Source organism: Pan troglodytes, chromosome 2 (genome assembly GCF_028858775.2).
Source record: "Pan troglodytes isolate AG18354 chromosome 2, NHGRI_mPanTro3-v2.0_pri, whole genome shotgun sequence".
Classification (NCBI taxonomy): Eukaryota; Metazoa; Chordata; class Mammalia; order Primates; family Hominidae; genus Pan; species Pan troglodytes.
Window position 1 is genome coordinate 136,280,445 of NC_086015.1, and position 18,726 is coordinate 136,299,170.

The 18,726-nt window shown below is 40.5% G+C and overlaps 1 protein-coding gene across 10 annotated transcripts in view; it reads left to right on the forward strand.

The window, feature by feature from the left end:
• Positions 1 to 4,336: 4,336 nt before the first annotated feature.
• TMEM108 (transmembrane protein 108) overlaps positions 4,337 to 18,726 on the forward strand; it is a 362,632-nt gene continuing 348,242 nt past the window's right edge. For 3 of the 10 annotated variants that reach the window (XM_063806226.1, XM_054681033.2, XM_063806229.1), the window contains exons 1-2: positions 4,364 to 4,477; positions 11,930 to 12,048. The gene's annotated coding sequence lies outside the window, so the exon portion shown is untranslated. Of the gene's footprint in view, positions 4,478 to 7,826; positions 7,893 to 11,929; positions 12,049 to 18,726 lie in introns of all 10 variants that reach the window. The other 7 variants (XM_054681034.2, XM_016941950.4, XM_016941952.4 and 4 more) reach the window with 6 other exon arrangements.

The window sequence follows — 18,726 nt, forward strand, 5'->3', positions numbered from 1 at the left end:
ATTTGCAATTTTTCGATTCTGGTCTTTGCCCCACCTTTCAATCATCATTTTTTCCCCTTCTCCTGTTAAACCCAGTTAAATTACACTACTTTCTCTTTCCCAATGTTCTATGCTCTTATGCTTTCATGTGGGCTGTTCCCTAGGCCCAGAACACCCTTTCTTTTGCCCTTTGCTGGCATCTTAGTCCATTCGGGCTGCTATAGCAAAGTGCCATAAGCTGGATGGTTTATAAACAACAGAAATTTATTTTCACAGGTCAAGAGGCTGGAGATCAGGGTACCAGCATGGACAAGTGCTGGTGAGGGACTTCTTCTGGATGACAGTCTGCTGACTTCTTATTGTATCCTCACATGGCAGAGAGCAGAAGCAAGTCTCTGGAGACTTTAAAAAGGGCATTAATCCTATTCATGAGGGCTCTACCGTTACAACCTCATCTAATCCTAATTACCTCCCAAAGGCCCCACCTCCCAACATCATCCACTGGGGATGGGAGGTTTCAACATATGAATTTTGGGGAGAAACAGTCCACAACACCTGGTTAACTCCTACAACTCCGGAATTCAGTTCACGTATAATTTCTTGCAAAAAGCTTTCCCTGATTTCATCAGTCAGAATTGGTACTCCATCTCTACGCGATCTTACAGTGTTAATGCGCCTCGCTTGTAACATAAAAGTTTTTATTTTGAATTGTGGTAGCTTACCTCTCTTAAAATGAGCTAAAAGACAAGGCTCATGTAGTGTGTTGATTGAAAGAATGAAACCTGAATCCTTACCTCATCTCTGCTCCAAACTGTTGTTTTCTGAAGCTTACCTGCTTCCCACGTCCAGTTTGTAATTGTTAAGACACAGGTTTTGAACCACAGGTGATTTCCAGCTTTCTTAGCTTTTTCTTATATCAGTTTGGAATGTCCAAACATTTTATTCAGTAAGACTTTTGCCCATTTACACTTGTATTGCCTATTACATGCATGAGATAGGTGTTCCTTCCATAAACCATTATCTCTCCTTGGTGAATAAGCTTGCTAATTATGAAATCTCCATTTAAAAAAAAATCAGCTTGTTGGGAGGGGCACATGAGGTCTTCAACTGTATGTATAATGCTTGATTTCTTAAGTTGGGGGAGGTACAGAGAGGTATATATTATCTACACATATTTTAAGTCTAAATTGTTTTGTGAAAATATAAAAGCAAATATTAATATTCTTAACATTCGTTATAGAGAATATAAAGAAAACCAAGTTTTCTACAAAAATGCCTTGTGGTTGGGTTAAATCTGTACACAGTCACAGTAAAGGGATAAAAGTATCAGTTATTAAAACACAGATACATAGACACAAAATGTTATCCTGCCAGGATTTGTATGACAGATGGAGACTAGAACCTTGGGTAATCTATCGGTCTTCATGAATGAAATCAATTAAGTTTAGAGAAGCTATTTATTGTCAGAGAGATAAAAAGGTAATTAGCAATTATAAAGCAGTCTATGGGGGTTCTAATAATAATACAACAATGGGTGGATTTCTGGGACTTGGCAAAATGGTGGATGGCTTATATCTTATCTTTTTCTTTCTTTTCAAATATACCTAAATCTCTTGCTGAGCAATTTCTGGACTAAGGGGTAGGAAACCTGGTTTGAGCTAACTCATATCAAGTTACTAATATATCCATTTCCCAAGACAGGAAAACCAGGTTATATGTATGAGGCAAGTAGACTGAAAAACAGAGAATGAACGACAGCCTGGATTTTTTTTTTCAAATTCACATCCTCAAGCAAGAGTCTTTGTTTCTTGTTGCTTCTTTCTGTAATAATGACACCCACAAAGAGAAAAATAAATGCTTTTTTCCTAGTTAAAAATTTACATTACTCAGTTAAGTAGCAGTGAAAACTGTCCTTGTTTTACTCAATAGATAAAGCAAGTTTACAAGGTGAGAAAAATTTCTCCCCCATTTGAATGCTGTGAAATATATTTTTAAAAGTGTCACAGAAGGAGGGAAGCTAGTTTGCAGGCTCACACATTGGGCTTCCATATTTCTGGTGTCACAAATAAAGTCACTTTTGAGTAAGATGGCTGGTGTTGGTAGAATGTTCTGAGGGATCTCACTAATTTAGTTAAAATCTAAGTAGGTCATATTCCACTACATTGAATATCACGCCATAAAAAAGTTGTACAATAGTTTTCCAAGGTGCAGGCACTAATCACTTTTAAAAAGTAACAGAATTTGGTAAAACGCCAGTAAAGAGAATTGGAAACCCTTGGAATCTTTGAAATAGACTCACCTAGGTGATGGGTTGCTAGGTGCAGCAAACCACTATGGCACACGTTTACCTTTGTAACAAACCTGCACATCCTGCACATGTACCCCGGAACTTAAAAAATAAAAAATAAATGCTCAAATGGAAATCTGTTTTAGTTAAGAAGGGCATAAAACAAGTAAAGCTATTACCAGAGAGTTTATCAGTTTGGCATAGTTAACAAAAGGCAATACGTTCTTTTAGAAATATTTAGTTAATCAATTGAAATTAAACCTAGTTGTGGACCTAGCTTTTCAATTTAGTCCATTGACTAGTCTTTGGAGTATTTATTACCTATGAATTATTTTTGGCCTTTAAAAATCAGTTCTCAAAAATTATGTGGAAACTTTCTTCTGTTTACAGAGTGTGTATGTCATTAGTGATTTGTGTTGCGGAGTTTAGTTTTCCCTGTTAAAAAATGCGTCTATCGATCTAGCAGCTTATGCAGGTGTTCTCAAGCATGGATGGATATCAAATCGCCAGTAGAACTTTTTAAACCTATAGCTGCCCAAGCCCCACTTCTCATCCCAATCAGAATCTCCAGGCACAGGGCCCCACAACCTACTTCCATAAATACTTACCATCCAGCTAGGCTTGAGAACCACTGGTTTAATGACAGCAAACAAACTTTTTTTTGAGGCTTTCAAAACATTTTTCTTGCTTAGACATTTCTTTACTCCTGCTGTAGCCAGAATCATTGCTGTGACAGGTTTAACATGTTCCCAGAAACTCTGAATTTTGTGCGATGCCATCTCTGATAGGGACAATGTGATGAACAATGTCTGAGATTGCTAGGTGGGCTTCACTTCTGGGGATGAGAAGCCAGAGAAGTTCAGGACACACTGACAAAGGTGAAGTTTTCTCTAAGCGACAGTTTGATCACCTTGATAGTGAGAGAGAAATGCTGAAGCAGGGTTATACCACCTGGTTTCAAGAGATGAGAGATGAAGGTTTTGGAGAATTCAGCACTTAAGAATCTTGAACCACGGCGGTACACTACTGGGTAATAAGAGCTTGGCTACGCTGAACAACAAAGGTTCTAGCTGGCCAGTCCGAAAACACTGAGTCCTTAGGTCAAATTTGAGAGATGACAGGGCCAGTGGGAGTCCTAACTTCTTGACTCTGGAATTACTGACAGAAGAATATTTGGACAGTTTTTAAGACCCCCAAGGCATATTATTTCACAACCTCTTTAGCTTATGCCTGAATTTGTGCTGTGACTGTTAGCTTCCCGGATGTTTTCTCCACATGCTTCTTTCTGAACTAGCCTGTATAGTTCTACAACAAATTGTTACGTTTTGAGAAGCAGGGACCACTTATACCACTTCTCTGGCCAAGTGTCTGGCACCGCGCCACTCAGACACACACGCCCAACCCTTTAGGATTAACGTAGACACAGTGTTCTCTTCCATGGCCATTCCGTCTCCACTTTTGGTTCCACACTCCAGTCACCAAGTTGGCATGATTGCTGCTCCATAGACCAAGGGTGGGTAATGTGGGGATTAAACACACCTTCCCTCAGCTGGTGCCCAAACTGTAAGCATCACCGGGACACCCCATGTAGCCACAGGAACGCTTCTCATCAGTGGAAGAAGGACAAGAAAGGTCGTGCAAGTTTCAAATTACGTGGAGCTGGGGCTACAGCCATTACTTTCGGACAGGTGCAATTCAAAGCGTGATCCTCCGACCAAGAGCTTCGTCATCGCCACCTGGGAGCTTATTAGAAATGCAGGATCTCAGGTCTCCACCCCAGACCTTCTGGATCAGAATCCGCATTTTAACAAGATAGTCAAGTGATTCTTATTTATATTAGAATTTGAGAAGTCAATTGATCTGGTAATTGATCAACTGAGTGCCACTTAGCCCCCGAAAACAGAGACCCTTTGTGCCAGCCTCGCACCCGCTCTGCTAGGTAGCAACCGAACCCCCAGAGACATCGGAGCGGGCGCTGCCGAGGGCAATTTGGTGATTGGCTGGTCTCACCACGTGACCGGCGCTGAGCCTTCCGTGCGACTGGATTGGCTGTCGCGGACGCTGACGGACAAGGCCGGGGCGGGCCAGAGCCTGGTCGGAGGGGCGCGCGCGGGGGCCCGAGGGGCGAAGGCGCGAGTGCGCGAGAGCGCGTGCGCGAGCGGTGGGGCTTTCTCCTGAGCCGTCGGAGGGAGCCGGAGCGCTTCTCCCGAGGTAAGCGGCGCTACGGGGCGGCCCCCCAGTCCTTCCCATGCTGGGTCCCGGCAAGCGGGTTAGGCTGGGCTGGGCGGGGCGCGGGGAGGTGTGGGGTCAGCTTGCCCCGGGAGCCCAGCTTCAGGGAGGATGCAGCCCCGGTTGCCTTGGTTTCCCTTTTCCTATCCTCTCAGGCACCTTCCCATCCTCCCCACTGCGTGACGGGTCTGCCCGAGGGGAGTTGCCCACCTGGCAGCCCTGCCTCCGCCTTTGTTTCCCGCCTGGAGGGTTGCTGGCATGAACCCCCTCCCCAGGTGTAGGGTGCGGGTGATGGGGCGCGGGCGTCAGGAGCGCTGGACCTGAGCTGGGGCCGAGGAGGAGGTGGCTTTAATGCAGGGGGACCTGTCACATGGGAAAACGAAGAAGAAGAAATGTAGTGTCACTTTGGCCAGCCCGTGGGACTCGAACTAATCCCGCGGCCGCGAGCGAAGCCAAATTCCTAGCGCAGCTGTGCGAAGAGCCCTCCTGCCTAGGTGCCGGCGGCCTCGCCGGGGACGGAGCCTCCGTGCTGCCCGGGAGGTTGCTCTGCCGGCTGGACCTGGCGGTTTTCACCCCAGAGTTTCAGCGAAATTGAACGCTTTGAGCCTGCTGGAGGAATCCAGAGATTGGTTCAGGGGCTATTTTTTTTTTTTAAGCAGTTGGGCACCGGTGGAGCCGGTCTAAATGAGAGTCTACAAAAACGAATTTCAGATGCAGCGTAACTGATGACTGGTAAATGGTGAGGAGGGAAATGCCTGCAGTGAACTGCAGACCACCACACTGAGATTCTTCCTTAAGAAGATAGGTTTTTTTTTTCGGAGGAAGGGTTGTAGTTTCTGCAAACAGGTTTTTCTGGGGGTACCCAGGAAGGTTATTACTTATTTTCAGCATGTTACTGGGTTGTGGGGAGAGGGAAGGCAGGGTCTAAACTAAACCTACTCAGACATCCTTAATTCTTTGAAAAGTGTGTGCTCGATGAAGACCATTTGGCTGCCAAAAGAGGTTTGTATGGGAGTCCGGGGGAGATGGATTGTTGCCTTTAAATCATACTTTAAAAAGGGGAAGGTATGTCCAGGAACTTAAGAGCAGATTAAGCTATGCAAAGTATTCCCTGCCTCTCCTCCATTTCCCCAGACAGCTCATAGGCAAACATAAAAAGTCCCTTCAATTTTCCACGGGTTAACTTCTTGATTTATTGGATACACCTGGTAATCTACTCTGTAAGAAATGGTTCAACTAACTCATTATGAAGATATTACTGTGTTCTGGAGTTTCCACGTAATTTATTCAGAACTCTTTCTGGTATGAGATGGACAAGGGTCTCTCTACCTTGTCCCTTGGAGACATCCTGATACCTTCAAAGCCCTTTATAGCTCTTACATTCCCTGTACAACATCATGTTTCTTTAGGAAATGACCTGATTTCAAACCTCTAAAACACACCCCATGCCTGTGAAATGCCTACACTTGCCAAGAATTCAGTTTACTAGGCAAGATAAATATTTTTTTTTAAGAGGGAACACCTAAATTTGTTAGGGGTATCAAATTCAGGTTTATCAGCCACAGGAAATCAAATTTTGTCGGTTTTCTGAGATGAATGAAAGTAAAAGAACAAGTTACTGCAAAGCTCATTTAGAATATCACAAATGACCCTAGTAAAGTGAAATATAGGTTGTCACCTGATAGACTGTCACACAAACCAAATTAGTGGGAATAATTTAAAAACTTTATCAGAGTTTTTTGTTTTTTGTTTTTTTTTTGAGACGGAGTCTCACTCTGTCACCCAGGCTGGAGTGCAGTGGTGCGATCTCAGCTCACTGTAACCTCCGTCTCCTGGATTCAAACGATTCTCCTGCCTCAGCCTCCCGAGTAGCTGGGATTACAGGTGTGAGGCACCATGTCTGGCTAATTTTTGTATTTTTTAGTAAAGACGGGGTTTCACCAGATTGGCCAGGCTGGTCTTGAACTACTGACCTCGTGATCCACCTGCCTCAGCCTCCCAAAGTGCTGGGATTACAGGTATGAGCCACCATGCCAGCCAGAGAATTTTTTTTTTTTAAGTGGCATGGAGTAGAGGGGAGAAAAGAATGCTGAGGGTGAGGTAGGTGGCATAGTATACACTTTTATTTTCAGAGGAAAGAAATTAATCTTTGTTCCATAAACCGCAAAGGGTATGCATTGTTTGTTTGGCCTGCGGAAGGGAGGCAGGGATTTTGAAAAGGTTGGGAAACACTGATTAGGTTATGCAAGGGACAACAAAAAGATTGACAGGCTTAGTCCATCTAGCAACGTACTTCAGTGACCTATAGGACAAGGTTTTATTCTCTGATTCAATAAAAGCCCACTAGTGTTGCTTTCAAAGCAGCAACAAAATCATTTCCTTTCTGTCGTTTCTGTCCCCTGGGTCAGGGACGGGGAACATAGAGAGTGAATGAGAGAGATTAGAGTCCGACCTGCATGCCTAAGCAGTAGTGTCCTCTGAGGAGGATCTGTGTCACATTGTGTAAGTATAAGAGCCTTCGTATTGAGAGGGATCTGAGTACCTTCCTTAGGACACATGCTGTAAGATACAGCTGGATAACAGAGCCACAGGTGGGGGCACTGGGTGAGATCATCTGATAGGGAAGCATTGGGGAAAGAGGAGAGCCAGGAAATGTTTAATTCAGTGGGGCTCTGCTGGCTGCTTTTGGATCCTTGAGGAGGCATTTCAAGGCAGAGCTGCCTCATTGGCTAGCCTGGCTGGCTTTATGTGGCTTCCAGAGGACCTGCCATTCACACGATGAAAGCTCCTGTGGTAGTTACATGTCTCAGGTTGTAAGCATCAGTTATGCTTGTAATGTGCTTGAGAAAAGAAGGGCTCACAGAGACCTAAATCCAGGCTGCCGTTCCTTCACTTGGCTCGTGTCACCCCCAATGGCTCCCAGAAAACAAGTTGTACCCTCCTTACCAGTAGATGGCACTGCTGCCTCTGGGAATTCCTGGAGGAGCTGAACTATGGAGCTGGCAAACCAGCAGTGTGTAGCCTCTAGTCAGAAGATTTTGAAAGGCTATGTCAGCCCTCAAACGAAATCTCAAAGAAAATAGTTCTGAAAGCCATAACTGTTTACATAAGGTAGGAATAATGTGTGTCATGGGGATTGAGGAATGGCTGTGATTACATTGACTGTACATGTGTGTTTCTGAAGGGAGAAGGCAGAGAGTAAACTAACAAGCATCATAGCATAGGCTTTAAACGCACCCGACATATGTATTGTTGGTTAATTAAACATAATAATCATGATTTGATCCAACTTTCCAACAACTTAATCGTTTCTAATTATTTGCATGTGAAGCTAGTCTACACACATGGATGGGACTATGGAAATGTACATGTGACTTTTAAACCTGAACAGTAGCTGGTAAGTACATGCTCTGAAGACAGCAGTGAGAGTATTAGTAAAAATAATGCTGATAAAGTAGTCACTATATTTCAGGGCTGTCCACAGAAGATAGGTCAAAATAATTCTTAATTCGTTTCTTCTAAAACTTGAAAATTCCTAATGTGTTTTTAGATCTTCTTAGTTAATGCGGACCTTTCAATATTATATTAGCAGCCCCAAACTTGTGCTTTGGTTTTAATGATGTTATTAGTCAGGGTTAATTCATCCATCCACCTATTTTGAAATAACTATTCTTTGTTCTCTAGCTGTTACTTCTTTGAGATGGGAAGGTTATAGTGTATAATGAGGGCCCCGGCTTTGACTCTGCCTGAGGTATAGGATGCTACCTCTAGGTGCCATTACCCCAGTCACCTGCTGCTTTGTGTAGTTCCCATCCTATGGCTTAGGTTATTTGAGGTTTCTTTCTATCTCTCCAAGTGAACTGATGAGCTTGTCTTTACTACCAATGCTAAATACTAAAATCCTGCTTGTGCTAGGTAGTGGTAGGCCAACAGTCCATTAATGCCACCTTATTATGTGACTAAAAATAAATCTATTCACCTTTCTGAACCTTACTTTTCTCACCTGTTCACTGAGATTGATGAGATGGTGGATGTCTCTTAAAATCTCTTCCAAGTCTAAAGTTATATGGTTAGGTGATTCTCATAAGTTATTTCTGAAGACTAAAAATTATTTAGAAAATATTTTCATACTGTGAGCTTAGGGCAAAAAGAAGTCTTGCTAATGTTTCCTCCCAGAGAAGTGGTTGTGCATTATCTTAGGATCCTAACAGTTCAGAGTAGGAAGAAACCCTTGAAGATGATTTAACTTAACCTTCTCAATTTATAGACAGTTCAGTTCAGAGCTGAGTTTCTTGACCAAGGTAACAGAGCTAGTTAGTGGCAGAGAACTAGTTAGAGGACTAGGATGCAAGCTCAGGACTCAATATAGTTTTCCCTTCTCCAATGCTGCTTTATTTCATCTGCCATCAGGCCACAGAATATGCTGTGTCTACAGGGCTGGGGCCAAGAAAATTTTCTGAGTAATTCCTTAATGTAGGGCTTTAAAGCAACAGCATGAATAGCTTTGAGTTTTGGCAGAAGTTCAAGGTCAGGCTTCTCTTTGCAGCTCATTCTTTTCTTCACTGATTGATTGTGAGCAGGATTTTTCACTGCGTATCTTTAGGCTTTAAAAACTTTTCTGCATATGCTGTTTCCTGTAAGAAAAAACTTTCATCATCCTAGAAGAATCATTCCTCAATCAGATGTTCTTAAGTTGGGTCCATGGACTCCCCAACATCTCTCTGGATAGGAGAATCTTTCATATAATTCACTTCCTTTGTAATCTTATGTATTTTATCTTATACATTTCACACATAATTCTGAGAAGGAGGTCCTAAGGCTTCAAGAGACACAAAAGAGGTCTGTGACACACACACACAAAATAGGGTAAGAATTCTGAGTTCTTGTCTGAGGAGCTAAAAGACATTAGGGTGGAAGAGTGTTAGGGGTAAGATATGGGGTAAACTTATTGAAGTTTGTAGGAACATTTTTACCTTTTAAAAAATTGCTCACTAAATGATGCTAATAGCATTTTACCCATCTTAAATTAATAATGTATATGCGAGTATTGATTTCCATTTATCATTCCTTCCTCAATAAGTACTCTTTCCTAATTTTACCAAAACACTTTCAAATTCATGTTGCTTTATTGGCGATGACATGCATACTAAGAGGCTCCCTTCTCCCCCAATCTGACTTGATTTCCAGATGTTCAGTTCCCTTCTAATTCATGACTTGGAGTTTTTGACTTCTGAGGTGCTACACTTCATGTTCAACTCTAGGCTCCTAGGATCCACCATGATCCCAGAGAGGCAAAATAATTTACATGCTAGGAATTAAAAAAAAATCCTTAAGTTCCTTTATTTGTACCCAGGGTTTACCACAGAAATTGCTGCTCCTCCTTGGCTAATTATTTTCCTTTTCTATTTGTAATCCCAAATTCTCACTTTTCCTAATTGTTTCCAAATAGGAGTGACTGGGAGTTTGTATATATTGGAAATAAAAATCCTTGTTTAAAAAATGCAAAATTTTTGAATTTTGAAGAACATTTGCTTGAAAATCTCTTGCTTTGTGTCCTGTGACACCTTGCCTACTTTTGGTGCCATGGTGACCCATGTTGGTGAATTCACCTGCTGGCATCTTTTTGGCTATGTATCTTTTTGGCCAAAGTAATATTTATTATTGCTTTAGTAGAAGAATAAAAATTACCTTTTCTTCTTTAGAAGGTTATAATTGGGTTTATGTAATAACCTAATTATGTTATGTAATGTCAATTTTCTGCATTCTAATCTCAGTATATTGCTGAGTTATTGTGAGATTTTGGGGGCATGATTGATTTCTCTGAGCTTGTTTCCTTGTTTGGAAAATAAGGGGAGAGAGTAGTGACTACTTTGTTTCCTGTTCCAAAATCCTGTGACTCTAAGAAATTGTACCTGGTACCCAGACTAAACATATCCTAAAAAATGCTGCCTAATTGGGAATTTATTTATAATCAATTAGTGCCAGGATAATAATTCTTTATATCTGCAAATCATTTTATGGTTTTCAAAAATGTTCTCTAATCCTGTATCTATTTTCTACTCAAAATGCCAAAGGACAGCAGCATCAGTATTATGTGGGAGCTGGTTAGAAATGCAGAATCTCTGGCTTCACCCATGACCTAACAAACCCGAACCTGCATTTTTATCAAGATGCCTTGAGGATGCACATGCACCTTAAAGTCCAAGAAGTTGGTGGCTCGTGCCTTTGAGAAGAAGCTGGTGCTTTGAGAGGCTGAGGCAGGAGAATTGCTTGAGGACAGGAGTCTGAGACCACCCTGGATAACATAGTGAGACTCCATCACTATATACATTTAAGAAAAAATTAGCTGGGCCTAGCGGCACATTTCTATAGCCCTAACTACCCAGGAGGCTGAGGTGCGAGGATCACTTGAGCTGAGGAGTTTTAGGCTGCAGTGAGCTGTGATCACACAGTACAGAGTGAGACCCTGTCTCTTAAAAAAATTCTGAAGTGCAGCTTTTTTTTTTTTTCTTTTTTTTGAGACGGAGTCTCACTCTGTTGCCCAGGCTGGAGTGCAGTGGTGTGATCTCGGCTCACTGCAAGCTCCGCCTTCTGGGTTCACGCCATTCTCCTGCCTCAGCCTCCCGAGTAGCTGGGATTACAGGCACCCGCCACCATGCCCGGCTAATTTTTTGTATTTTTTAATAGAGACAGGGTTTCACCGTGTTAGCCAGGATGGTCTTGATCGCCTGATCTTGTGATCCGCCCACCTCAACCTCCCAAAGTGCTGGGATTACAGGCGTGAGCCACCACACCTGGCCCTTTTGAGTCTTATATTGGCCCTATGAGAGAGGAATAGTATTTTACAGTTGAGGAAACTGAGACTCAGAGTAGTTAAGTAACTAAGTCAAGGTTACTGTGCTAGTGTCTCACTCAGAACCCTCTACTCTAAACTTAATGCTGTCTTTCTTCATGATTGGGCTGAAGTCACTTTTGTACAATAGAGTCTGGTCACTGCCCTGCAGCCCATAAGGTTAAGTGTGACTGTGTAATTGAGTTTTAGCCAACCAACAGAATGTGATGGAAGTGGAAAAGTATTGTGATCCACTTCTAGGAAAAAAAGCACAGAGTATGCTCATGCAAGCTTCTTCATACTGTTTTCCATTCTTAGCTGACTGGAATGGAGAGGACCCATAGGGCAACCTTGGAAATTATGTTTTAAACATGGCAGGACTCTTGTTAGCCTGGGTACCTGGATCACTGCATTAGGTCCACCCCACCTACATGTTCACCTGTCTAGTATGCATACATGAATCAGAAATAAATTTTTATTGAACTTGAGCTATTATACATGTTTGGGTAAGCACTTAGTCTACTCTCATATTCACTTCAGCAGTGACTTGGGACTTGAAGTTCCTTTGGCCTAATGCATTTTTTCATTTTCATCTTTGCCAGTTGGTGATAGATTGGTGGTCATCCAACATGCAGAAATGAATGAGCAGTGAAAAGCAGCAGAGCCGATGGGTCATGAGGATGTAAGTGCGTTTGAAGGCTTCCACACCCTCTACTCCAGGGTAAGGCAAAGGCATTCTCTGCCATTGTTTTTCTTGCTTTTCCAATTCATAGAGGCTATTGTCTCACCTGTCTCTTGGAGTCAGTGCAATATGATGCCCTGTCTGTGAAAGGCTCCTAAAAGCCTTTATTGATTCAACTCATAGATACCAGGCAAATCAGCAGTTATGAAGAGAAAACCATGACCGAGGTGATGGGATGGAATCTATGCATGGAAATATTTCAAAACAGGAGTTTTTAGTGAGTTCGTTTAGGGTGTGATTTATATGGGAGGGGCTGTTGAGCCCTCTTGAGGTGCACTGTAAAGATGGGAACAGGGCCTGATTATCATTTCCTTATAGCCATGTCATATGTTAGCTCTGGTAGCTTCTATTTCCCTCACCTACCACCTTCTTTCTTCTTTGATTACTCTGCTTAACTTTTCCTTCATTAATCACTTTTTTAGTGAAGGAAATAACTTCTCAAAGTGTTGAAAATTCCGGATTTGGTGTATAATAGCACTAGCAAAGTACATGGTTTTGCCTGTTCCATTTTATTTTATCCAGCATCACTGGAAGTCACATGCCCATTCATGCCTCATCTGTTTGCAGCCCCTAGTACAATGCGTGTGGGCACTGGCAATGTTATAACCAAAACTGGTTTTGAATTTTCACTTGTGCTGCAGATTTTTGAGACCAGAAGGAGAAATTAACTGTTTGGTGTGGAAAGGACATCACATCCTTTCTGAGCTCTCCAATTTCTAGAGCTTAAACTAAAACCAGACTCCTTGAAGGGAAAATTATGATTCATATAAATATAAGAAAAGCTGAGGATGGTTAGGAATGAGGGATAGGAGGTTAAAGAAACATACTTAACTGAAGGGTTGTTTTAAGCAGCTTGGCTCAATACTGCTGAACCTTTGCTAGATAATGTCCCATTATCCAGGCTCAGACAGAGGGCACCCAGAAAAGGCTGGTATCTTTCGGGGCCTCATGTGGCTCAGTAATGAGTACAATTTACTGAACAAAATAGACAATTAGAGGATGGAGATCTCTGGAGATTCCAATAAATGTACATCATTATTGCTCTAAAGTGATGCACATGCTTGGAGATAAAGCAAAGAAAGGGCAGCTGCAAAGTACGTCAGCAGAAGAGTCCAGGTGAGCAGCCCGATGCAGACTATAGCTCAGCACCTGGAGGTTGCTAAGAAAAGGAGCTGGTCTTTTCTAGATTTTCTCATTAAAAGAAAGGAGCTGGTCTTTGCTAACTTTGCTCAATTTCCTCTATATCCTGTATATCCTGTATTTTAAAAGTATATCCTGTATATCCTCTATTTTAAAAGTAACTAAAAAGTATAGCATGTCAGAAATAGCACTTGGCTGGTATGTTGCTGTGTAAATACTATACAAGGACTACATTGTGGAGGGAGCCATTCTTTAATTATTGATTTGGGGTCAAATAAAGTAATGCTAGAGATGCCAGTGGACCAGAGTTAGTTTCTCAACCTTACACTATTTATTGACACTTTGAGCCAGGCAATTCTTGTGTGGAGTGTCCTGTGCATTGTAGGATGTTCAGCAGTGTCTTTGACCTCCACCCTCGAAATGCCAGTATCTCCCTCCCTGATTGTGACAATCAAAAATGTCTCCAGACATTGCCAAATGTCCCCTGGAGAGCAGAATTGCCCCTGGTTGAGAAACACTGCTGAAGGGATATAGTGATTCAATCTTGCTCTGAATTTCTCTGGTATCGTATTTTAATCATTTAACTTCATTTTGTTTCACTTTCCATATCTGTAAAATATACACACATAAATAGCTAAATAGTCTAATGAAGTAATGTACATAGTACTGTGTGACTCCTTGGGGGCTCTGTCATTTCTAAGAAGCGATATTCGTCTTCCCAAATTTCTAGGACCCAAGGGTGATTCTTAATTCTTGTGGTGGCACTAACTGAGGACACTGGAGTTTGAAGAAGGGCGAAGGTCTGTGGTATGGGAAATAATGAAGAATGCTGGACTCTTGAGTTTATTCAAGGGCTTCATGTTCTGGTTCATTGTGATAATATATTCTGGATGAAAACTTCCCTTTGCAAAGTTAAAAAAAGGGAAGAGTGGATGAGGCAGAAAGAAGGCTGTTCAAAAGAGCAGTCAAGGAAATTGCATCTGACAAGGTGATCTGCTAATGTTAAAGTGACTCATGTATAATTAGACCAAAGGACATAAAGAAATAGCCTCCAAAGGAAAACTATCGTCCCAAATGACTGCTAGTCCAGATCAGTTTTTACAGACAATACAGTAAAGACCAGAGAATGTTTGGAGGTCAGTGTTTATTCTAGAAACTTTTACATTTCTATTTCTTCTCTTCTTTAGGAATATGGAAAGGGATTATCTTTAATATATGCCCTTTGAATTATAAATATAAATGTTTTAATATGACATGTTCTTTTGATAGTTTTCTAGTACTATGGGTTGGAATGGTCAAAGAGGCCATAACTCTGATCTAGACCTGAAGTGTAACCTGCATTATTTTAATTAAAAGGCTCAGTTTAACTCTAAAACAAGGCCAGTGCAGGGATTAGATGTAAACTGTCCTGGCAGGTTTGCATTCCCCCTTGCTGTGTTTCTGGTCCCTGTGATTATTAGACTTGCTTACAAAGTTTCCAACAAATGCACTGTATTTTGGATCTACTATGTAGAGAAGCCATCATGTATAGTCTTGTTTATTTGCATTCTTCATACATTTTTAGTCCTAGGTGTTAAGCAAAACTTATAAGAATGTTTAAGAAGGATTCCATGTACCTTGAAGAAAGAGGCACTTTGGTGTAGAAGAGAGGTGAAAAGTGAAAGAAGCTCCACTTTGTTAGGAGTAGGCTGGTGTTTGAATGTTGAAGTTTTTGTTCTAATACTACTCAAAGTGTGGCCTCTGAACCAGCAGCATGAGAATCATTTATACTTGTTAGAAATGTACAGACCTATTAAATCAGAATTTCTGGGAGTGGGCGTAATAATCTGTGTTTTAACAAGACTCCCAGTGATCCTGATGGATGCTAAAATTTGAGAAGCATTGCTTTGTTAGTGGTTTCTGATGTAGTTACTTCTTACAAATGATGTCTGTGTGTGTTTATGATGGGGAGGGCACAGAGAAAGTATTTTTCCAGGTGGTCAGAACATATATAAGCTTTTCTTGTGATGACCTCTTGGATAATTTTCTCAAATGATGCCTTAAGCCTTTTCCTGCATTGTCTAATACAGTAGCCACTAGCCACACGTGGCTTTTTCTTATTTAAATTAATTAAAATTAAATTGAAATTCAGTTCTTCATTGCACTAGCCACATTTCAAGTGCTCTGTAGCCACTTGTGGTTAGTGGCTACCATATTGGACATTGCAGATAGGGAGCATGTCCATCATCAGAGAAATCTGTTAGACAGCACTGTTTTAGCCTGTGAAGACCCCTGTTTGTCAGAAACTTACATTTAGAATGATAGTATGCTCTTGTTATAACAAGACCTCAACTCATTTAAAACAGAATTGAGTTTTGGGCTTCTCCATCCTGGGGAAACTTTTCAGTCTGTGACTGTATCTTGCTGAACTTTTTACCTTGCTCTGGTATCTGTCTGCTACAGAAAGTGCCATGGGTACATCTCTGACATAATCAAATCCAAAGCCTCTGAAACATTTGCCCTTTAATCCCAGGCTGCTGAGCTGTCTTTTTCCATTTGGTCTCTCTATGCCCTGACCCTTCGTGGTGAGGCTTGTTTGTGCAAGATGTCTCTTTTGATACTGCCTAGAGCTTTACAAAGAGTCTGGAAGAGGTGGCAAGAAAATTTTCACCTCCCCTACTTCCAATTTCCAGCTTGGCTCAGAAAAAGTGTTTCATAAGAGGGTATTAATACTCAGACTTCACCGCTGAGGAATTATCCCCTGAAGAATTAGTCTCTAAAGCAAGTTTTCCAGCAGACATATTACAGCACAGATTTAGTAATTAAGCCCTTTGGCAACATGGAAGAATTTTCAGTTGATATTATGTATTAATATTACCAATATTAGTTGCTCAGAAATTATAATTAGAACAAATGAAAAGATGTGGAAATATAGACACACAATTTTTCAAAGATATAAAGTTTCCTGAGCCCAAGATTCTTGTGCATAGGAGAGGGAATAGGAATAAGGAGTTTGTGGCAATTAGTAGTATTGCTGGAGTTGAGGGGAAGGAGGTGGATAGAACCTGGACTTGATCCCTGAATAGTCTTAACCCTGCTGTTTTTCTTTTGATGGATGCATTGCTTGTTCTCTTCCTGCCTTTCTTTCTTTCTCTCTTTAAAAATAGTTTATTCACTCATTTGTTTATTTGAACAGTTTTAAGTTCAAGCAAAATTGAGAGGAAGATACAGATTTCCCATATACCTCCTACTCCTCCTACTGCCTATACATGCATGGCCTCCCCCAATGTCAGCATCACCCACCAGAATGGCACATTTGTTAGAACTGATGAACCTACATTGACACATCATAATCACCCAAAGTTTATAGTTCACATTAGGGTATATTCTTGGTGTTGTACATTCTTTGGTTTTAGACCAATGTATAATCACATGTATCCATCATTATAGTATATAGGTATTTTCACTGCCCTAAAAATCCTTCATGCTCTGCCTTTTCATATCTCCCACCCCTTTGCTCTTCACTAAACCCCAGAAACCACTGATTTTTTTTTTTTTACTATCTCCATAGTTTTGCCTTCTCTAGAATATCATGTAATATGTAGCCTTTTCAGATTGGCTTATTTTACTCAATAATCAACATGTAAGTTTCCTCTATGTCTTTCATGGTTTGATAGCTCATTTCCTTTTAGCACTGAATAATATTCCATTATCTGGGTATACCACAGTTTGTCCATTCACCTACTGAAGGACATCTTGGTTGCTTCCATGTTTTGGCAATCATGAATAAAGCTGATATAAAAATCTGTGTGCAAGTTTTTTTTTTTTTGTGGACATAAATTTTTAACTCCTTTGGGAACATTCCAAGGACCATGATCGCTGCCTCATATGGTGAGAGTGTGTTTTATTTAGTAAGAAACTGCCAAACTGTCTTTCAAAATGACTAACATTTTGCATTCTCACCAGCAATGAATGAGAGTTCTTGTTGCGCCACATCCTTGCAAGCATTTGGTATTGTCAGCATTTCAGATTTTGGCCATTCTAATAAATGTGTAATGATAGCTCAGTGTTGTGTTGTTTTAATTTGCATTTCCCTGGTAACAAATGATGTAGAACATCTTTTGATATGCATACTTGCCATCTGTATGTCTTCCTTGATGAGGTATCTGTTAAGGTCTTTGGACTATTTTTTACTCAGGTTGTTTTCTTACTGTCGACTTTTAAGTTTTTTATAGATTTTGGATAATGGTCCTTTGTCAAATATGTCTTTTGAAAATATTTTTTCCCAATCTGTGGATTGTCTTCTTATTCTCTTGACCTGATGTTTCAGAGAACAGACATTTTGAATTATAAAGAAGCCCAGCTTATAAATTCTTTCTTTCATGGATCATGCCTTTTGTGTTGTATCTAAAAAGTCATTGCCATACCCAAGATCATTTAGGTTTTATCCTGTGTTATCTTCTATGAGTTTTATAGTTTTGTCCTTTACATTTAGGCCTGTGATCCATTTTGAGTTAATTTTTGTAAAGAGTGTAAGGTCTGTGTCTAGATTAATATATTTTGCATTGGATGTCCAATTTTACCAGCATCATTTGTTGCTTTGTTTTACTGCCTTTACTCCTTTGTCAAAGATCAGCTGACTATCTGGATGTAGGTATATTTCTAGGCTCTCTATTCTGTTCTATTGGTCTATAGGTCTGTTATTTTATCAATACCATACTGTCTTGATTATGTCACTTTATAGTAGGTCTTGAGGTCAGGTAGTGTCAGTCTTTCAACTCGGTTCTGCTTTAATATTGTGTTGGCTATTCTGCGTGTTTTGCCTCTCCATATACACATTAGAACCAATTTGTTGGTAGCCACAAAATAACTTGCTGGGATTTTGATTGGGATTTTGTTGATTCTACAGATCGAATTGAGGAGAACTGATATCTTGACAATATTGAGTCTATAATGATCATGGAATATCTATTTAGTCCTTCTTTGAGTTCTTTCACCAGAGTTTTGTAGTTTTCCTCATATAGATCTTGTACACATTTTGTTAGATTTATACCTAAGTATTTCATTTTTGGAGATACTAATATAAATGGTATTGTGTTTTTTATTTCAAATTTCATATGTTTATTGCTGATATGTAGGAAAACAGTTGACCTTTGTATATTATTCTAGTATCCTGCAGCCTTGTTATAATTGCTTTACTAGTTCCAGAGGTTTTTTGTTGATTCCGTCAGATTTTCTACCCAGGTGATCATATTATATCATCTGAACAAAGATACTTTTATTTCTTCCTTCCCAATCTGTATTCCTTTTATTTTAATTTAACTTAATTTAATTTAATTGTTCTATTGCATTACCCAGGACTTCTAGTACAATGTTTGAAAAAAAAAAAAAAGTAGTGACAGTGCACTTCCCTGCTTTGTTCCTGATCTCAATAGGAAAACTTCTAGTTTCTAGTTTCTCACCATTTAATATGATGTTAGCTATAGATTTTTAAAATGTTCTTTTCCTTTTGGTTTGCCTTTCTTACCCATTTTTTTC